Below are 16946 nucleotides of genomic sequence, written 5' to 3'. Positions count from 1 at the left end.
TTGTGTTAGCTTATATATGTGGCATATTAAATCTGACCAGTATGTTGAGTATGAATTGGGAAATTACTAGGTTCTGTGATAGAGCAAATTTATCATTTCATGTTTTTAGCTAACGCTGTCTGAGTTTTCTTTCCATCTGATTCTGCTGTGAGATGTTTTGACAAATATGACAATAACCTGCAATATCCTGGACAAACCTTATTGTATTAAGTTTAATATTGTAGGTGTTAATTGTATCAAATATTCAAATGTTGATGTACTATTAAGGGTTTGTATATATTTCCTTGAGGGTGGGGGACCGCTGCCCTCCAGGAACTAAGAACAGTGTGACTGGGTGTGCACCCCACACAGGCCCTAGGAGAGCTGTGTTAGGCCAGGTGGTCCCAATCAGCCAATTAAGTTGCAAAGAGGGGGAGGGGGTTGTAGACTGAATGGAGGCTGCTAATTAGGAGGAAGCTCACCTGTGAGGGAACAGGTGGGGTTTCTGTGAAGGAAGTAAGCCTGCAGTCTTGCTCCTTGAGGTAAGGGAGAAGGAAGGGGAGATAGCAACACCTGAGAAAAGGAAGAGGAAGGTTTTATCTGTAGACCGAAGAGAGAGGGGTCTGACTAGGAAGGCTGGAGAATGAAAAGCTTGGAGAAGCATGATAGGAAGTAGTTCGGGGCAAGAGCAGCAAGATGGTTGTGGCCTCAGACCTGAACTGCTTTCTGTAAGGCCCAGGAGTGGAACCCAGAGCAAAGGGTGAGCCTGGGTTCCCTACAAACCACTATAGAGTGGTGTTGCTAGGGCAGTGAATAGGAAGACTGCTGGAGTGACATAGTTAGGGAAGTGGGTGTGAGGACTGCTTAATGCTGCTGGTGCAGAAGGACTTTGAAAGACTCCCCTGAGATGGGGGAATCACAGTGGGACCTGACTGGAGGGCCAAGTTGTGAAGCAGCCGTACTGTGACTCTGTGAGTGAGAGGAGAGCTCCAAGTTGCAAGACCAGACAGTGAGCGCTGAACTTGGCAGAGCTAATCCCCAGAACCACCAGAAGACGGTGCCACCCTAATGGTGAGTAGCGCACTCTGTGACAGGCGGTTAGGCAAACTCACTCAGGTTGCAACATTCCCAGAGAGCTGCTACCACCACCTGAGGAGGAGAGGCTCCTATATACTGGTTTAAACTGGATTCTCCAGGGACCAACAGATAAAGAAAGGTCCTTTGGATAAATAGCCTGAACGTAAAGTGACTCAGGGCTTTCGTTCCAATCCCACAAACTGACAGAACTTCTGGTCCAACGGGGACCCCCAATCCTTAGGGAAGTGTTGTAAGGTCTTTGACCCTCTGAGGCCGCATAAGACTTGGGTGCTTGTTCTGAGCTGAAACAGTGATGTGCTTGTGACCACAGGAAACCCCCTGTGTGGGGTTTGAAGGCCAACCAGAACCCTTGTACAAGTGAGGGGGTAATTTCTCATAAGCTTATTAGCAAGCATATAGGTTCTTTTATTGTCTTAATATGTTTTCTGTGTAAAGTTTTTACCTTAAGAATAAATGAGCTTGTTTAGAAACAACTGTGTGGTAACTTAACTGAGGCAGTTAGACGGTGTACCATCTCTGCGAGAAACAAAGCAGGCCTGCTTAAGTAGTCTATCTTTTGCTGCAATACAGTGAAGGCAGGGAATTGTTCAACCTGGAAATATTTGGGCCAGAAGGGAGAGAGATGCATATCTCCACCCAAGAGAGCTAATAGCTGAGGAGCCAGAAGCCTAAGAGCGGGGAAGACCACGAAGGGGAAATAGGGGTGCAGGTGCCCTGAACCCTGACAGATGTATCCTTCCTACAGGGGCTGTATATGATGAGTGTGGAATTCATCCCTGTACAGAGAAGCCATTACAAGGTCTATGCACCACTTAAGTTCTCAAAATTAGCAACACATAGGCCTTGTGCTTGACTTCTGGACATGAGTGTATTTCCCATTTAGTGCATATTTACTAGAATTGGATAGATCTCTACTGGCCTGATTCTCACTTACAATAAGGAACCTTTCCATAGATTCTAAAGCCACAAGAGACCACTGTGTCATCTAGTCTGGCCTCCTGCATAACACAGGGCATAGAACTTCCCCCAAATCATTTCTAGAGCAGATATTTTAGAAAAAACATCCATCTTGATTTAAACATTGTCAGCAATGGAGACTCTGCCACAACCTTTGGTTAATTGCTCCAATGGTTAATTACTCTCACTGTTAAAAATGTATGCCTTATTTTCAGTCTGAATTTGTTGAGCTTTAACTTCCCAGCCACTAGATCATGTTGTACCTTTCTCTGCTAGATTGAAGAGCCCATTATTGAATATTTGTTCCCCATGTAGGTACTGATAGACTGTAATCAAGTCATTCCTTAGCCTTCTTTTTGTTACGTTAAATACATTAAGCTCCTTGAGTCTATCACTATAAGGCATATTTTCTAATCCTTTAATCATTCTCATGGTTCTTCTCTTTCCAATTTATCAACATCTTTGTTGAACTCTGGCCGCCAGAAATGGACACAGTATTGCAGCCATAGTTGCACTGCTAGAGTGGTGGAAAATATCCTTAGAGTAAACGAGGACCATGCCCATTTTCTTTGACTTTGTGTTGGTTTTCCGTCCCATGAATTTTGCTGTGGATTTGGGGGTTAAGAATGCTCAAACCAAAAACTCAGTTGAAACAGTAGAGTTTACTCTCTTTTTACATAACACATGATATCCTGGTTTGGAGACAAAAACATAAATCAATTAAGGTTTGTTCCAAAGGCTTATAAATCTTAGTGAACTTTTGGAGCCACCTTGGTTTTGCATGTGTAACAAAACTCAGAGGCAGGTGCAAGTCACGTAGTTTGAGGTTGTCTTGCCAACCTTCTGCACAGCTCTGTCTGTCTCGACTGTCTATTTTATCTAATCTATTTCTATATTGCCCCTGTCCCCATGGTATATGAGCAGTTCCCTGTTTCTTCTTTTGTGGTAGCACTGGATAATGTAAGAACGATCTTCATAAATTTGTCTTTAGTTCTGTTGCTGTCTGCTAAGAACACTTTTCATCCTAATAGTATATATAGTGGTATACAGTCAGGGTATGTTTATCTTGACAACACCCATGTAAAAACATAGACATTATATTAAACACTTGCGGTGCTGTTGGGAGCCCTGCACATGGGCAGAATTGGACCTTAACTGTGTAATGCAAAGCAGATGCATTAAACTCTCAAGACTAAATCCTAAAGCCCTTATTCAGGGCTTGTCTACACTGGGAAGCTATTGAGAAATATGCATGCGTTTAAAGCACAGTAGTTGTTGCCCACTAAGTCCTCACATGGACACTCTTATTCCGCACTATCGGTATGGGTACACTGCAGTCAGAGGTATGACGGCAGCATGGGTAGATATACATGAGCTTGCTTTAATCTTGCTACTGTCAGTACCAATAGCGGTGAAGCCACCGCAATTCAGGTTTCTGTATGGACTAGCTGCCTGAGTAAAGACCCAGAGTCTGGGGCAGGCTTTTACAGCCCACCGTAGGCTGAGGAGACATCTTAAAAGTGCCTTTTTGTGGTATAACTTCATTCCACTCGTGTGGAATAAGAATGCCAACGTGGGAAGCTAGTGCAGGGTAGCTATTCTGAGATAGTTCCACGTTTAGACAAGCCCTCAGATGTAGCTCCCACTGAAGTCACTTGGAGTGTTGTCAGGGTGAGGACCTCGGGATTTGGATCCATGGGTGAAATTCACCCTGTGCCGAGAGTTTGCACAAGGCCTGGGTGACTAGTGCTAGCCCTGTGCTTGGGGGTGAATTTCACCATGAGGGCATCATCAGGGACATGAAAATTGGGACATGCCATTCCATTCTAATAATGCTGCTCAAATGCTAACTTGTTCTTAAGAAACCCTATTTTTTATTGATGATTACTAAATGCCCCTAGCTCACTTGCAAACTGTGACAGATTGATAATACCCTGTAACACCCTGAATGAACTTTACTGAATTAACTTAACTTTATTGAATTAGGGTTAATACCTTGGTGGGTCCATTGTATTAAAAATGAAATTGTGTAAGTATAACTGTGGAATCATATGTGCCTTCTCTAGTAGGGTGTGGGGGAAAATGTTAATATACCTATTGTATTAGCAACTCTTTAAGAACTCCTGCCCCCCAACCCCTGTGAGAGGTGTGCATATACTAGTTCAAACTGGATTCTTCAGGGACCAAAAAAAGCCAAAGAAAGGATTTTTGGATAAATAGCCTGGTTTTAAACTGACTCAGGGCCTTCTTCCTGATCCAGCAAACCGACAAAGCCCTGGTCCATGAAGGACCCCAATCCTTAGGGAAGGGTTGGAAGGACTGGGCCTACCAAGGCCCCATAAGACTGGGTGCTTGTTCTGAGCTGAAACTGTGATGAACTTGTAACCACAAGGAATCCCCCTTGGGTGGGAATTTGAAGGACGGCTCCTGCCAAAATCCATGTTGGGGTTGGAGTGAACCCTGGTGTGCTTTATTAGTAGATGTGTAGGCACAGGCGCCAACTTTTCAAAGTGCCGGGGGGGGCTCGATCCCTAGCTCTGCCCCAGGCCCTGCCCCCACTCCACCCCTTCCCCCAAGGCCCCACCCCCGCCCCGCCTCTTCCTGCCCATTTCTGCCCCCTCCCCTGAACGTGCCGCATCCTCACTCCTCCCCCTCCCTGCCTCCCAGACTCTTGTCTGCCGCAAAACAGGTGTTTCGTGGTGGGTGGGACGCGCTGATCTGGGAGGCCTGCTGGTGGGGGGGAGCTGATAGGGGGGTTGCCGTTTTTCCCCTGTGGGTGCTCCAGCCCCGGAGCACCCACGGAGTCAGCGGCTATGAGTGTAGGTTTTTAATATTTTTCTCTTTAGGGATTTTTACCTTAAGAATAAAATAGGCTTGCATAGGAAGAGCTGTGTGGTAACTTGAAAGTATTGACAATCACACTGTTATCAGTCTCTGAAGAGAAAACAAGCAGGTGTGCTTGGGCGGCCTACCTCTGCTGGGAATAACACAATGAAGGCAGGGAATTGTGCAGCCTGGGAATACTCCAGTCCAATGGGAGTGAGATGTAGGTCTCCATCCAAAATGGCAACCTCGGGGGAGCTGGCAGCCTGAGAGTGGGTGCCCACGCTGTATCCCTGAGGAGAAATCCAAGCACAGTTGCCCTGAACTGTGACACGAACACTGTGGGCCTGGTTCTAATTTACACCAAGGCCCTTTACACCACTCTGGCACTGGGATTTAAGGTGAGCCTAAATTACATTTGCTCTCATCTTAAAAACCTTTCACACTGCCACAACAGTGTAATGGGGATTTATTGTAAATGAGAATCAGGCCTTTTCAGATATTGTACTTGGTGATATATTTCACCTTCTATGGGGCATTTTTAGGCGTATCAAATTCTATTTTAATTGGTCATTTTCATGACCTTTCTAAGTACCAACTTGGTCACTTTCAACACAGATTGGTGGTGTGAGAGCACTAAAGCATTTTACACTGGCCTTCAGTAACCATGGCCCTGACCCAAAGCCCACTGATGTCAACAGGAATCTTTCCACTGACTTCAGTGGGCTTTGAATCAGGCCTTATATCAGCAGGGCTTCCATACCTGCTGCTGTGACATTTCTGGCACCCTGCCTGGTCCTGCTGTTGCTTACATGTAAAAGAAGATTTGCAACATCCAGTTATCCAGGAACAAACCCCTAGTGTAGCTAGCTGGGTTGTTAGATGTTTACAGAGTCCTGTGCAAAACAGAACAGTTACTACTGCCCATACCCCATAGTAAGCGCATTCAAATATGACATTTTGGGTAGAAACCAGCTAATTCAGACTGCTGTCTATCTCTCTGTGTATTTATATGGCACCCATAAAAATAGGGCTTAGATAGGACCTAACTGATGGTTAGACTTCATGCTAGCCGCCTACACAAGGGTGAATTTCATGGTAACAAAGTATAGTCTGGTTAAAATGGTCAGGATTGTATTAAGAAGAAAGGCTTAGTGACAATAGTCATGGAGCATCACCTATGTTTTACCATTCTGACACTCTTTGGGGGATCAGCTGACCTTTGATTCTTATAGTCCATACCGTGCATCTGCTCTTGAATGATCACAATGAGATTCATGTTCTTAGGGCACAGGGGCTGGAATGGGAAGAAGCGATTCTCATTTTTCTTGACTTTAAAATTAGAAAGTTTTCATCTTCGAAACAGCAGCTTTTCCAGGAGTTCTCTGAAGGGGAAAAAAATAACCTTGGCATGTTACCGTAATTGTCACTTGCTGCTGTTTCCCTCCGCACTGTTAGGACAAGTGTAGCTTGTACCCTCGAGGCAGACAGCAGTGCTAAATTCTACCCAACTGTGACTGTTGCTTTATTACCATGAGGACATAGAACTGAGCAGACACTGCAAAGGAAGATATTTCAAATTCCTCTTATACCCTCAGTTTAGGAAATTACATTTTGCCATGTAGTTTTTAATCTGAGGTATAGACCATACAAAATGACAAGCGGGAATGATTTAATTTTACGATAGCGCTGCACTGGATGGCCATTTTATGTTGCAGTAAAAGAGGGATTTGAAGTATTGGTGTACTTTGCTCTTCCTTCCACTTTTGAGGTCCTTATTTCTTTGAAGTTTGACAATAAAACTCTAAGCATGTTTTCATAGCCTTACTATCAGCTCCAGGAGCCTGAATCCTTACTGCAAAATAGATATAAACAACCAACTCACACTGGTAGTTTCTTGCAGTTGCTTTCCACAGGTGTAACTGCACAAGGTGGTGGGGAATCTATTTCTGCCTTTGCGTTGCTATATGAATCATGTCACAGGACGGGTCTTCTCCTGCCCTGTGAGTACCACTGCCTAGTCTGTTCTTGTGGTTCCCTAACCAAACCCTCACAGGTTGTTTCCATTTCAGCAGGTGTGCATTTATTCTTCAGTTCCAAACCAACAGAGAAGGTACCATAGATGTGTGGCAGGAGGACGCTTGAGCACAGCTTTCTCTCTGTGACAAATCATAGCTAGATGCTCCCTATCTTGAATGAATGAGCCCTAATTATTTGTTGCCCGGCACTTTGTGTTGTCATTTACACCACTGCAAATCTGCCAGTACTCTGATGTGGTAGCATTTTACATCCACGTTGCACTGGTGTGAGTGGCTATAAAATCAGACCCAGAATGTGGTTCATTTACATTTGAAGAAAACAATGTTTAACTTGTTTCCATTACTGGTCCTTGGTTAGAAACCAGGTGACAGATTTTCTACGCACGTTGGTGTAAATCAGGTGTCAGTTGAAGTGAATGGAATTACACTGGTATAAGTGAGATCAGAATCAGGAGTCAGAGGTTGAAAAGACCTCAGAACATTTCACAATCCTAAAAAAGGTGAATATTTCAGGGTTCTGATTTCATTCGTTCGTTCATATACATATATTTTAGTACATCCCAAATTTGAACTACTATGTCAGACAACCAGCTGGTATAAATCAACCTAGTTTCATTGAAAGTCAATAGAGCTACATCTGTTTTATACCAACTGAGAATCCGATCCTGTGTTTTTATGCCTTCATGGGAGGCTGATTTTTATAATGTATGTTGAACCTCAAAGGTAGAAACAAAACATTCTTACCACTGTAGTGATACCCCACCCAGTGATTACTTCTACACTGAGAGTTTGCATTTGCACACACTGTATTTCTTTGGGATACCCAGAAAGGTGATTGAAAGCCATGCAGGGTTTTCTATTATGTAGCAGCCTTGCATAATCATCATGTAATCTACTGTATTGCACCAAAGAAATCAAGTCAAATCTAAGGTAAGCTTCCATTTCAGAGTTCCTTGAGGATTTCTTGAAAGTCTGCCAAGCTTAATTCAGCTTTGTGTGCCTCAAAGTTCATGCAGCGAAAACACCTACTCCTGCCAAAATTTATTAAACTGGCAATCATTGGAGCTCGGAGGACAATTGCTTCGAGTTCACTTGTTTCTTCATTCACCTTCTTAATTATTGAAATGACTGAAGTTAACAAGTCTAATCAGATTTGTGGGAGTAATTAAGGTCAGCATTTCTAGGTTAGAGAGAAGAGGAGGCTGGGTATTAAATACAAATGAAATTATTATCTTTTCTTTGAAGGATAAGCAGAGAGCAACCTTAAAAAATAATAATAAAAAAAAAAAACTTGAGCAAATTTTCATCTAAACATTTGTAAGGCTTGAATGATTTTTTTTTTTAAAGTTTATAATACTCTAACATTTCACGGGAGAATGGGCAAAAGGGAAAAAATTATAGCACAAAGTAGCCTGTTACACCAGAATTATTTCACACCCGACATAATTAAAGGAATCTTAATAAATGAACTGCAAAGCACTACGGAGTACAAAGCAGAAACAAATGTATTTCACAGTGTGATCTTTGCAGCCTGCTCCTACTTCAGGAGCAGCATTTATGTGGTTTGAAAAAACGTGGTTAGCAACGTGAAAGGTTGCTAAGGACAATGTGGGTTTTATGCACCAGGTTGGCCACTTTGAGGACAGCATCAGGGCAAGTGTCAAGGATTTCCTTGAGGCAGACACTCCACGGAGCAGGCTCACATCAGGTTTCACAGAGAAGAAATTATCACTGAAGTCAAAATAACCACTTATGCACTAACTCCATAACATAAAAAATAGTCCTTCACAGAGGTCCAAGGCAAATTCTGTAAAGCTTTGGCCCCTGACCAAACCAGATTACTTGAATTATAGGGAGAGCTTTTCTGTCCTGATTTTACCTAGAATTAGCCCTTTGTTGAGGGGCAGCCCCCATTTTTAGCTGGTCTGCTGAGCCCTGATTGGCCTCTACTGCTCCCGCCCTTTCTAGGTGCTGGAGGAGCAACTCTTACTGATTCTTGCCTGCAGCTGATTGTGGGATGCCTCTCTAAGCAGCCCCTGGAGGTCTAATCTCACTGCTCTTCCCATCCATCAGGACAATTTCTTAGGGAAGGACGCACCACAGCAACAGGATTTTCAGTGATGGTCAGCATATGCTAGGTACACCCTTTGACAGCAAGTCTGATGTACTGATGTTAATATGGTTTTCTGATCTGGTCCAAATAGTCCTAGGGTGAAATTTTGCCCCTGTTAAGAGGATCAGCATAAATGAGACTTAGGCCTGGTCTACACTAGGAGTTTATGTCGAATTTAGCACCGTTACATCGAATTAACTCTGCACCCGTCCACACAACGAAGCTATTTAGTTCGACATAGAGGTCTCTTAAATTCGATTTCTGTACTCCTCCCCAACAAGGGGAGTAGCGCTAAATTCAACATGGCCATGTCGAATTAGGCTAGGTGTGGATGGAAATCGACAGTAATAGCTCCGGGAGCTATCCCACAGTGCACCACTCTGACGCTCTGGACAGCAGTCTGAGCTCGGATGCTCTGACCAGCCACACAGGAAAAGCCCCGGGAAAATTTGAATTCCTTTTCCTGTCTGGGCAGTTTGAATCTCATTTCCTGTTTGGACATCGTGGCGAGCTCAGCAGCACTGGCAACGATGCAGAGCTCTCCAGCAGAGATGGCCACGCAATCTCAGAATAGAAAGAGGGCCCCAGCATGGACTGATCGGGCAGTCTTGGATCTGATCGCTGTGTGGGGCGATGAGTCCGTGCTTTCCGAGCTGCGCTCCAAAAGACGGAATGCAAAGATCTACGAGAAGATCTCTAAAGCCATGGCAGAGAGAGGATACAGCCGGGATGCAACGCAGTGCCGCGTGAAAATCAAGGAACTGAGACAAGGCTACCAGAAGACCAAAGAGGCAAACGGACGCTCCGGATCCCAGCCCCAGACACCCCGTTTCTACGAGGCACTGCATTCCATCCTAGGTGCGGCCGCCACCACTACCCCACCACTGACCGTGGACTCTGAGGATGGGATATTGTCGACGGCCGGTTCCTCGGAGATGTTAGCGGATGGGGAAGATGAGGAAGGAGATGAGGAGGATGAGGCAGTCGACAGCGCTTACAACGCTGATTTCCCCGACAGCCAGGATCTCTTCATCACCCTTACAGAGATCTCCTACCAACCGTCCCCAGGCGTTAACCCGGACACAGAATCAGGGGAAGGATCAGTCAGTAAGTGTTTTAAACATGTACACATTTATTTTTAACAGAACAGGAATATTAACAATATTAACAATGGGTTTTTCATGATTAGTTTGCCCTAGGCGCTTAACGTTTCAGTCCTTGGCAGTGCAACTACTGAAAAAAAATCTAACAATGTCCGGTTTAGCATGATTGTTTTGCCCTAGGTGCTCTACTGTTTAGTCCCTGCCAGTGCAGCTACAGTAAAATCTGGTCTATATGTCCGGGGATAGAGCAGAAATCCTCCTGGGACATCTCCACAAAGCTCTCCTGGAGGTAATTGGAAAGCCTTTGCATCAGGTTCCTGGGGAGAGCGGCCTTATTGGGTCCTCCGTGGTAGGAAACGTTTCCGCGCCAGGAGACAATCAAGTACTCGGGTATCATTGCCTTGCAGAGCATGGCAGCATACGTCCCTGGTCTTTGCAGGCTTTCCCGAAGCATCCTTTCTTTCTCCGTCTCTGAAATCCTCATCAGAGTGATGTCGCTCATGGTGACCTGCTTTGAATTAGGTAGGGGAATGTTAGTATTGGGACTGCTTGCCTGTTCCTTTACAGAACTGTAACCGGCGGTTTACAGCCACGCGGTGGAGGCGGGAGAGGAGCAGCATACAGGGATCTTTCCCTGGGACAGCCGCGAGGGGGTGGGACAGGGGCAGAGTTCATGCTTGCCGGATTGCTGGCAGCAGGGACTGGCATTGCTTTGAACGTGAAAGGAGGCCAGTGCTATTATTAAAGTTTTAAGCAGCCACAAGTCTACGACTTACCATGTCAGCCTGTTACCCAAATTCCGCTGTCCTGTCCCGCTTGTCTGATCTGCACTGCAAGACCCCAGGCACTGAATGCGAAGGCCGAAAATTCGACCTTGTCCTGAGTGCGCATGTGATAGGTGCTGTGCATGGTCTTGTTCACAGAGAAAGACTATGTTCTTTGTTCACAACTAAATTTATCTTTCTGAGGAATTTACTCCCTTTTTCCCATCCAACAGCTGCGACTGTCTCCCGACCTACCCTGGCATCACCCTCCCAGAGGCTAGCGCAGATTAGGCGTAGGAAGAAGACGACACGGGAGGACATGTTCTCGGAACTTATGGGCTGCTCCCGAACCCAGGCAGCCCAGCAGACCCAGTGGAGGGAGAACTTGTCCCAAATCCACCGATCACACATGGAACGGGAGGAGAGGTGGCGGCAGGAAGACCAGCAGGCGACTCAAACGCTGCTTGGACTAATGAGGGAGCAAACGGACACGCTCCGGCGCCTTGTGGATGTTCTGCAGGACCGGAGGCAGGAGAACAGAGCCCCGCTGCAGTCTATCTGTAACCGCCCTCCCCCGCCACAAAGTCCCATACCCCCCTCACCCAAAGTCCCAAGAAGGAGGGGCGGCAGAGTCCGTGAAAACTCTCACTCCACCCCTGCAGACTGCTCAAGTACCAGAAGGCTCTCATTCCCCAAAATTTGACAAGTCCTTTCCTTCCCGCCTCACCCAAGCCCCCGTCCCAGTTTCATCCCCCAGTTTCATGTGTAGTTGCTAATAAAAAATACGTTTCTGTTAATTACTGTTTCCATCATGTTCTTTTAGAGGAGAGTCTGTTTGAAGGGGGGGAAGGGGGTTGGCAATTGGACAGGACAGTCACCTTTACCAGGGTACAGACGCGGGGGCAGGTTCAGCAGCAGGGCACACACACATTGCAGTCACTAGTTACCCTGGTCAGTCTGGGAGGTGGTTTTCATGTTCTGTGTGGTGGGGGGGGGGGGGCGGTTAGAGATCTTATGCAGCGGTCCTTATCCTGGATCACAGAGCCACGCAGCAGGGGATCTGTAACCGTCCTCCCCCTGCCACAAAGTCACATAGCCCCCACACACAGAGTCCCGAACAGGAGGGGTGGCAGGCTCCATTGAAACAACCAGTCCACCAGTGCGGAGCCTGTCATTCCTGGAGTTTAGAAGCGTCCTTTGCATCACTACACTACACCCGCTCCCCACCACAGTCTGCGTCCCAGGTTCAACACTTTACCGCGAAAACAGTAATAAAGAAAACTGTGTTCGTTAACAAATTTCAAGTGATTTTATTTTTAAACGTGTGTTGGAAGGGGGTGAACGGGGTGAACGGGGTATGTAACTGGAGAGGATAGTGAACATTTACTGGGTAAAGAAACGGGGGCAGGTTCAGCTTCTCTGTAAACAAACTTAATAGTCACAGGTTACCCTGCTCACTCAGGAACCTAGCTTTCAAAGCCTCCCGGATGCACAGCGTGTCCTGCTGGGCTCTTCTAATCGCCCGGCTGTCTGGCTGGGCGTAATCAGCAGCCAGGCTATTTGCCTCAACCTCCCACCCCGCCATAAATGTCTCCCCCTTGCTCTCACACAGATTGTGGAGCACACAGCAAGCTGCAATAACAATGGGGATATTGGTTTCGCTGAGATCAGAGCGAGTCAGTAAGGTTCTCCATCTCCCCTTGAGACGTCCAAAAGCACACTCCACCACCATTCTGCACTTGCTCAGCCGGTAGTTGAAGAGTTCTTTTTCAGTGTCCAGGGCACCTGTATAGGGCTTCATGAGCCAGGGCATTAGCGGGTAGGCTGGGTCCCCGAGGATGACTATAGGCATCTCCACATCCCCAAGAGTTATTTTGTGGTCCGGGAAGTAAATACCTTCCTGCAGCCGTCTAAACAGACCAGAGTTCCTGAAAACACGAGCGTCATGAACCTTGCCCGGCCATCCGACGTTGATGTTTGTAAAACGTCCCCTATGGTCCACCAGTGCTTGCAGCACCATTGAAAAGTAGCCCTTTCAGTTAATGTACTGGCTGGCCTGGTGGTCCGGTCCCAGGATAGGGATGTGAGTTCCATCTATAGCCCCACCGCAGTTTGGGCATCCCATCACGGCGAAGCCATCTATGATGACCTCCACGTTTCCCAGGGTCACTACCTTTGAGAGCAGTAGCTCAACGATTGCATTGGCTACTTGCATCACAACAACCCCCACGGTAGATTTGCCCACGCCAAAGTGGTTTGCGACTGACCGGCGTTGGAAGTTGTCCGGCGTTGGAAGCTTCCAGAGGGCTATGGCCACTCGCTTCTGGACACTCAGGGCTGCTCGCATCTGGGTGTCCTTGCACTTCAGGGCAGGGGACAGCAACTCACAAAGTTCCAGGAAAGTCCCCTTCCGCATGCAAAAGTTTCGCAGCCACTGTGATTCATCCCAGACCTGCAGCACTATGCGGTCCCACCAGTCCGTGCTTGTTTCCCGGGCCCAGAATCGCCGTTCCACAACATCAACATGACCCATTGCCACCATGATGTCCTTGGCGCGGGGTCCTATGCTTTGTGACAGGTCTGTGCCACTCTCAGACTTCAGGTCCTCACCGCGTTGCCGTAGCCTCCTCGCCCGATTTCTCAGCATCTGCCTCTGGGAAAGGTGGACGATAAGGTGCGAGGTGTTGACAACGGCCATAACTGCAGCGATGGTCGCAGCGGGCTCCATGCTCGCAGTGCTGTGGCGTCCGCGCTATCACTGCCCAGAAAAGTGCGCCAACTGATTTCCCGCCGGCGCTTTCAGGGAGGGAGGACGGGAGTGACGGTTGGATGACGACAGTTACCCAAAACCACCCTCGACACATTTTTTTTCCCCAGAAGGCATTGGGGGCTCGACCCAGAATTCCAATGGGCAGCGGGGACTGCGGGAACTGTGGGATAGCTGCCCACAGTGCACCGCTTCCAATGTCGACACTTTCCCCATTGGTGTGGACTCACAAAGTCGAATTACTGTCCTTAGTGTGGACACACACGTTCGACTTTGTAATATCGATTCCACATATTCGATTTAAGTAAAATCGAACTACTCTCGTAGTGTAGACATACCCTTAGATGATGCACAGGGCTGAATTTCACTCCTAAAGATCAGTCCCTTACTTGCAGATTTAGGCAGTTTCCAGCATGCCATAGGCCCCATACATAGGACCTGCTCACAGTTTTGTTTTGTTTTCCTCCCCATGGATCATTCTTTTTCTCCAAAACACATGCTCAAATCCTGCAGCCATTACTCAGGCAAACACTTACTGATGTCAATAGGAGTGCCACATGAGTGGCTCGTGTCTAGCAGTTTGTCCAGCCCAATGGCAATGGAAAGGGTGGGAGTCAGTGACTGTAAATGGACAGTAAACCCGCCCCTAGAACGTGTCGGTATAACATAGGTCTCTTCTGTTGATTCAGAGCCAGCTATGCTAGTTCTGCTCTTTTACCCCCGTTTACCCCCAAAGCCAGGGCATTGTGGAGCAGGAGAAGATCTAGCTGGGGAGTTCCTATATTCCGCAAGGCTTATAGGCCCAACCCGTCCCTGGCAGCATAGGGCGCAGAGAGGCACAAGCCACCTCCCTTCTGTTTGTCCTGGCACACGGATGCATGGAGACACAGGACTGTAATGCCACTGATGTCAATAGAGTAACATTCAGGATAAATTGGGCCCAGGTGTGAAAGAATTTGGTACATGTGATTAAAACTGGTTGAGAAATGTTATTTTAGTGTTTTGTCAAACTTTTGTGAAATGTTTTTGGTTTTCTTTGGCCATTTTCTGTGTGTGTGTATATACATACAAACATACAGATGCACACAAATATTTTTTTAAATCAAAACTAAACAATTTTGCTTTTGCAGTTGCCAAAGCCCAAAAAGCTTTCACATGAAAACACAATGTTTCCCATTAAAGACAAATATCCAGGCTTTGAGTTTAGTTTTTCAGTGACTATCCGCCTATTTTAATTGAAAATAATCTGTTGTGAAAACTTTCATTTTTGATTAAACTCCATCTTTTGACAAAGTTTTTTGTACAAACCATTTTTGTTCTTTTCATTTTTAAAAATTGAAATCAAAATTTCAAAATATTTGAGCATCTTTATTAGCTGTTTGTTTAATTAGGTGTTCAGGGTCTTGTCTGTAGGGAGACTGTATTTACATATTGCATTGGAGTTACACTTCTACAGTGTGGGGAATTGCAGACTACATGTTTCAAACTACCAGTTTCTATTGTAGTGTAGAAATCAGCCCCTCTGTACTTGTTTTAAATATTTAACTAGAAAATTTCCACAGAAGTGAAACATCTTATTGCAGAGCAGGAGCTGGGTCTGACAAGAGAAGGCAGCAGTGTGTACTTACACCATTATCACAATCCCTCAGCAAATACAGATTCAAAATCAACTTTGCATCCCTTTCAGTTCTCTAGTCAGTGGGAGTTTAAATCTTATGACTTGCAATACTAGTGTAGTCAATAGAAGGGAATTCCAAATGGATGTCTCTCTGAAACTGAGCAACAGAGGACCAAGCCAGAGATTAGGATTCTTAGAGCAATTGCACATAGTTGATATAAGACAAGGCGAACACTTCAATTAATGGATTAAGCAACATCATGGCTCATTCTGTTTCCCATGACAGAGTAAATCAGGAGTATCTGCATTAAGCTCAACTACATTGTACCAGTGTAAAACTGGTGTGAGATCAGAGACAGGAGTATCAAGGACGGGGAGGGGACTCTCCAATAACCTTTTATGGTAAAAATTCCCATGGCTAGAATCCCCCAACTCAGCTTTGCTGATGGTGGCAGTGATGGGAATGCTGCGTAGGTCAGTTGTGGGCATTTTTACCACCCCATAGAGCCAGGACAGAAGTTGTTTCTGCGGGGGAGTAGCATTAAGAAATGATTTAATATGATTTTGAAGATGGAAACATGGAGGAGGATCCAGTAACCTATGACCTGCGACTCTCTATGGAAGTTGTGTTTGTACAGTGCCAATCGTACGGTAAATAATAGAGCTTATGTGGAGGGTGGAAATTTCATTTTGAGAAGGATTTTGAGATTTTAAAATTTGGTATCATTCCAATTCAGAACAAAACCAGAAATTATGGAAATTCTGAAGTAGGGGAAAAAAAATCTTAAAAGATTTAATTTCTGATCTATCAGTCAAAATGTTGGACAAAATTGAAACACTTCTTTCCAGTTTTGACTTTTTTTTGTGATGTTCATATATAAGATTTTACATTTTCTTTTAAAAATTGAAATGAGGAATTGGAATGAAAACATCCTGTGCTCAGGAAAGCGTTCCTAGATTATTCCCTATGCAGCATTAAGTACAGAGTAGCACATACTGTGGTCTGAGAAACATTGTTGGAATTTTCTTTTTCTTTTTCTCTGAAACAAAATGTCAGCAAAATCAACAAAGCATTTTGCAAAGCATTTTGACTTTGACAGAACTGCATTTTCTGACCAAAACTGGCTCTGTCAAAGTTTTCCAACTAGCTCTACTACTAATACTGAATTTCTGACCCTGCTAGGTGTTCAGTTCACAGGTGTATAATAATTTTAGAGGGATGCACCTTTACAAGAGAGGTCATTGCTAACTGATTTCTCTCCCTTGTTGTTCTAAGCTAAACTTACAGGCTCTTTGTACCGGAGATGTGTTTATTTTTTTAAGAGCAGTCTGCGCTGCACAGTTATCAAGAGGACTCCCCCTTCCCCCCCCCCCCCCACAATCCACCCATATAAAACACATTTAATTACTCTGCAACTGTGCATATGAATTATTTTATTTTATTCATTTTAGATAACATTGTTCTCATTTATCAAGAGAAGAAGCCCGTGGTTTTAAATATGCTAGGAGAGAAGGCACAATTATCTCCTATGAATTATCCATTATTTCTTGCCATTATAAATTAGTGATTAGACGTCTCCAACCTAGATGCTGTCTTCCAAACTGAACAATATCAGGATGACCTCAGATGACTTCATTGTGAATTGAGACCTATTTCTAACTCGACAGTTCCATTCCTGTAGAGG

The sequence above is a fragment of the Emys orbicularis genome, chromosome 2 (assembly GCF_028017835.1).
Source record: "Emys orbicularis isolate rEmyOrb1 chromosome 2, rEmyOrb1.hap1, whole genome shotgun sequence".
Lineage (NCBI taxonomy): Eukaryota > Metazoa > Chordata > Testudines > Emydidae > Emys > Emys orbicularis.
This window is presented reverse-complemented; position numbering follows the sequence as displayed.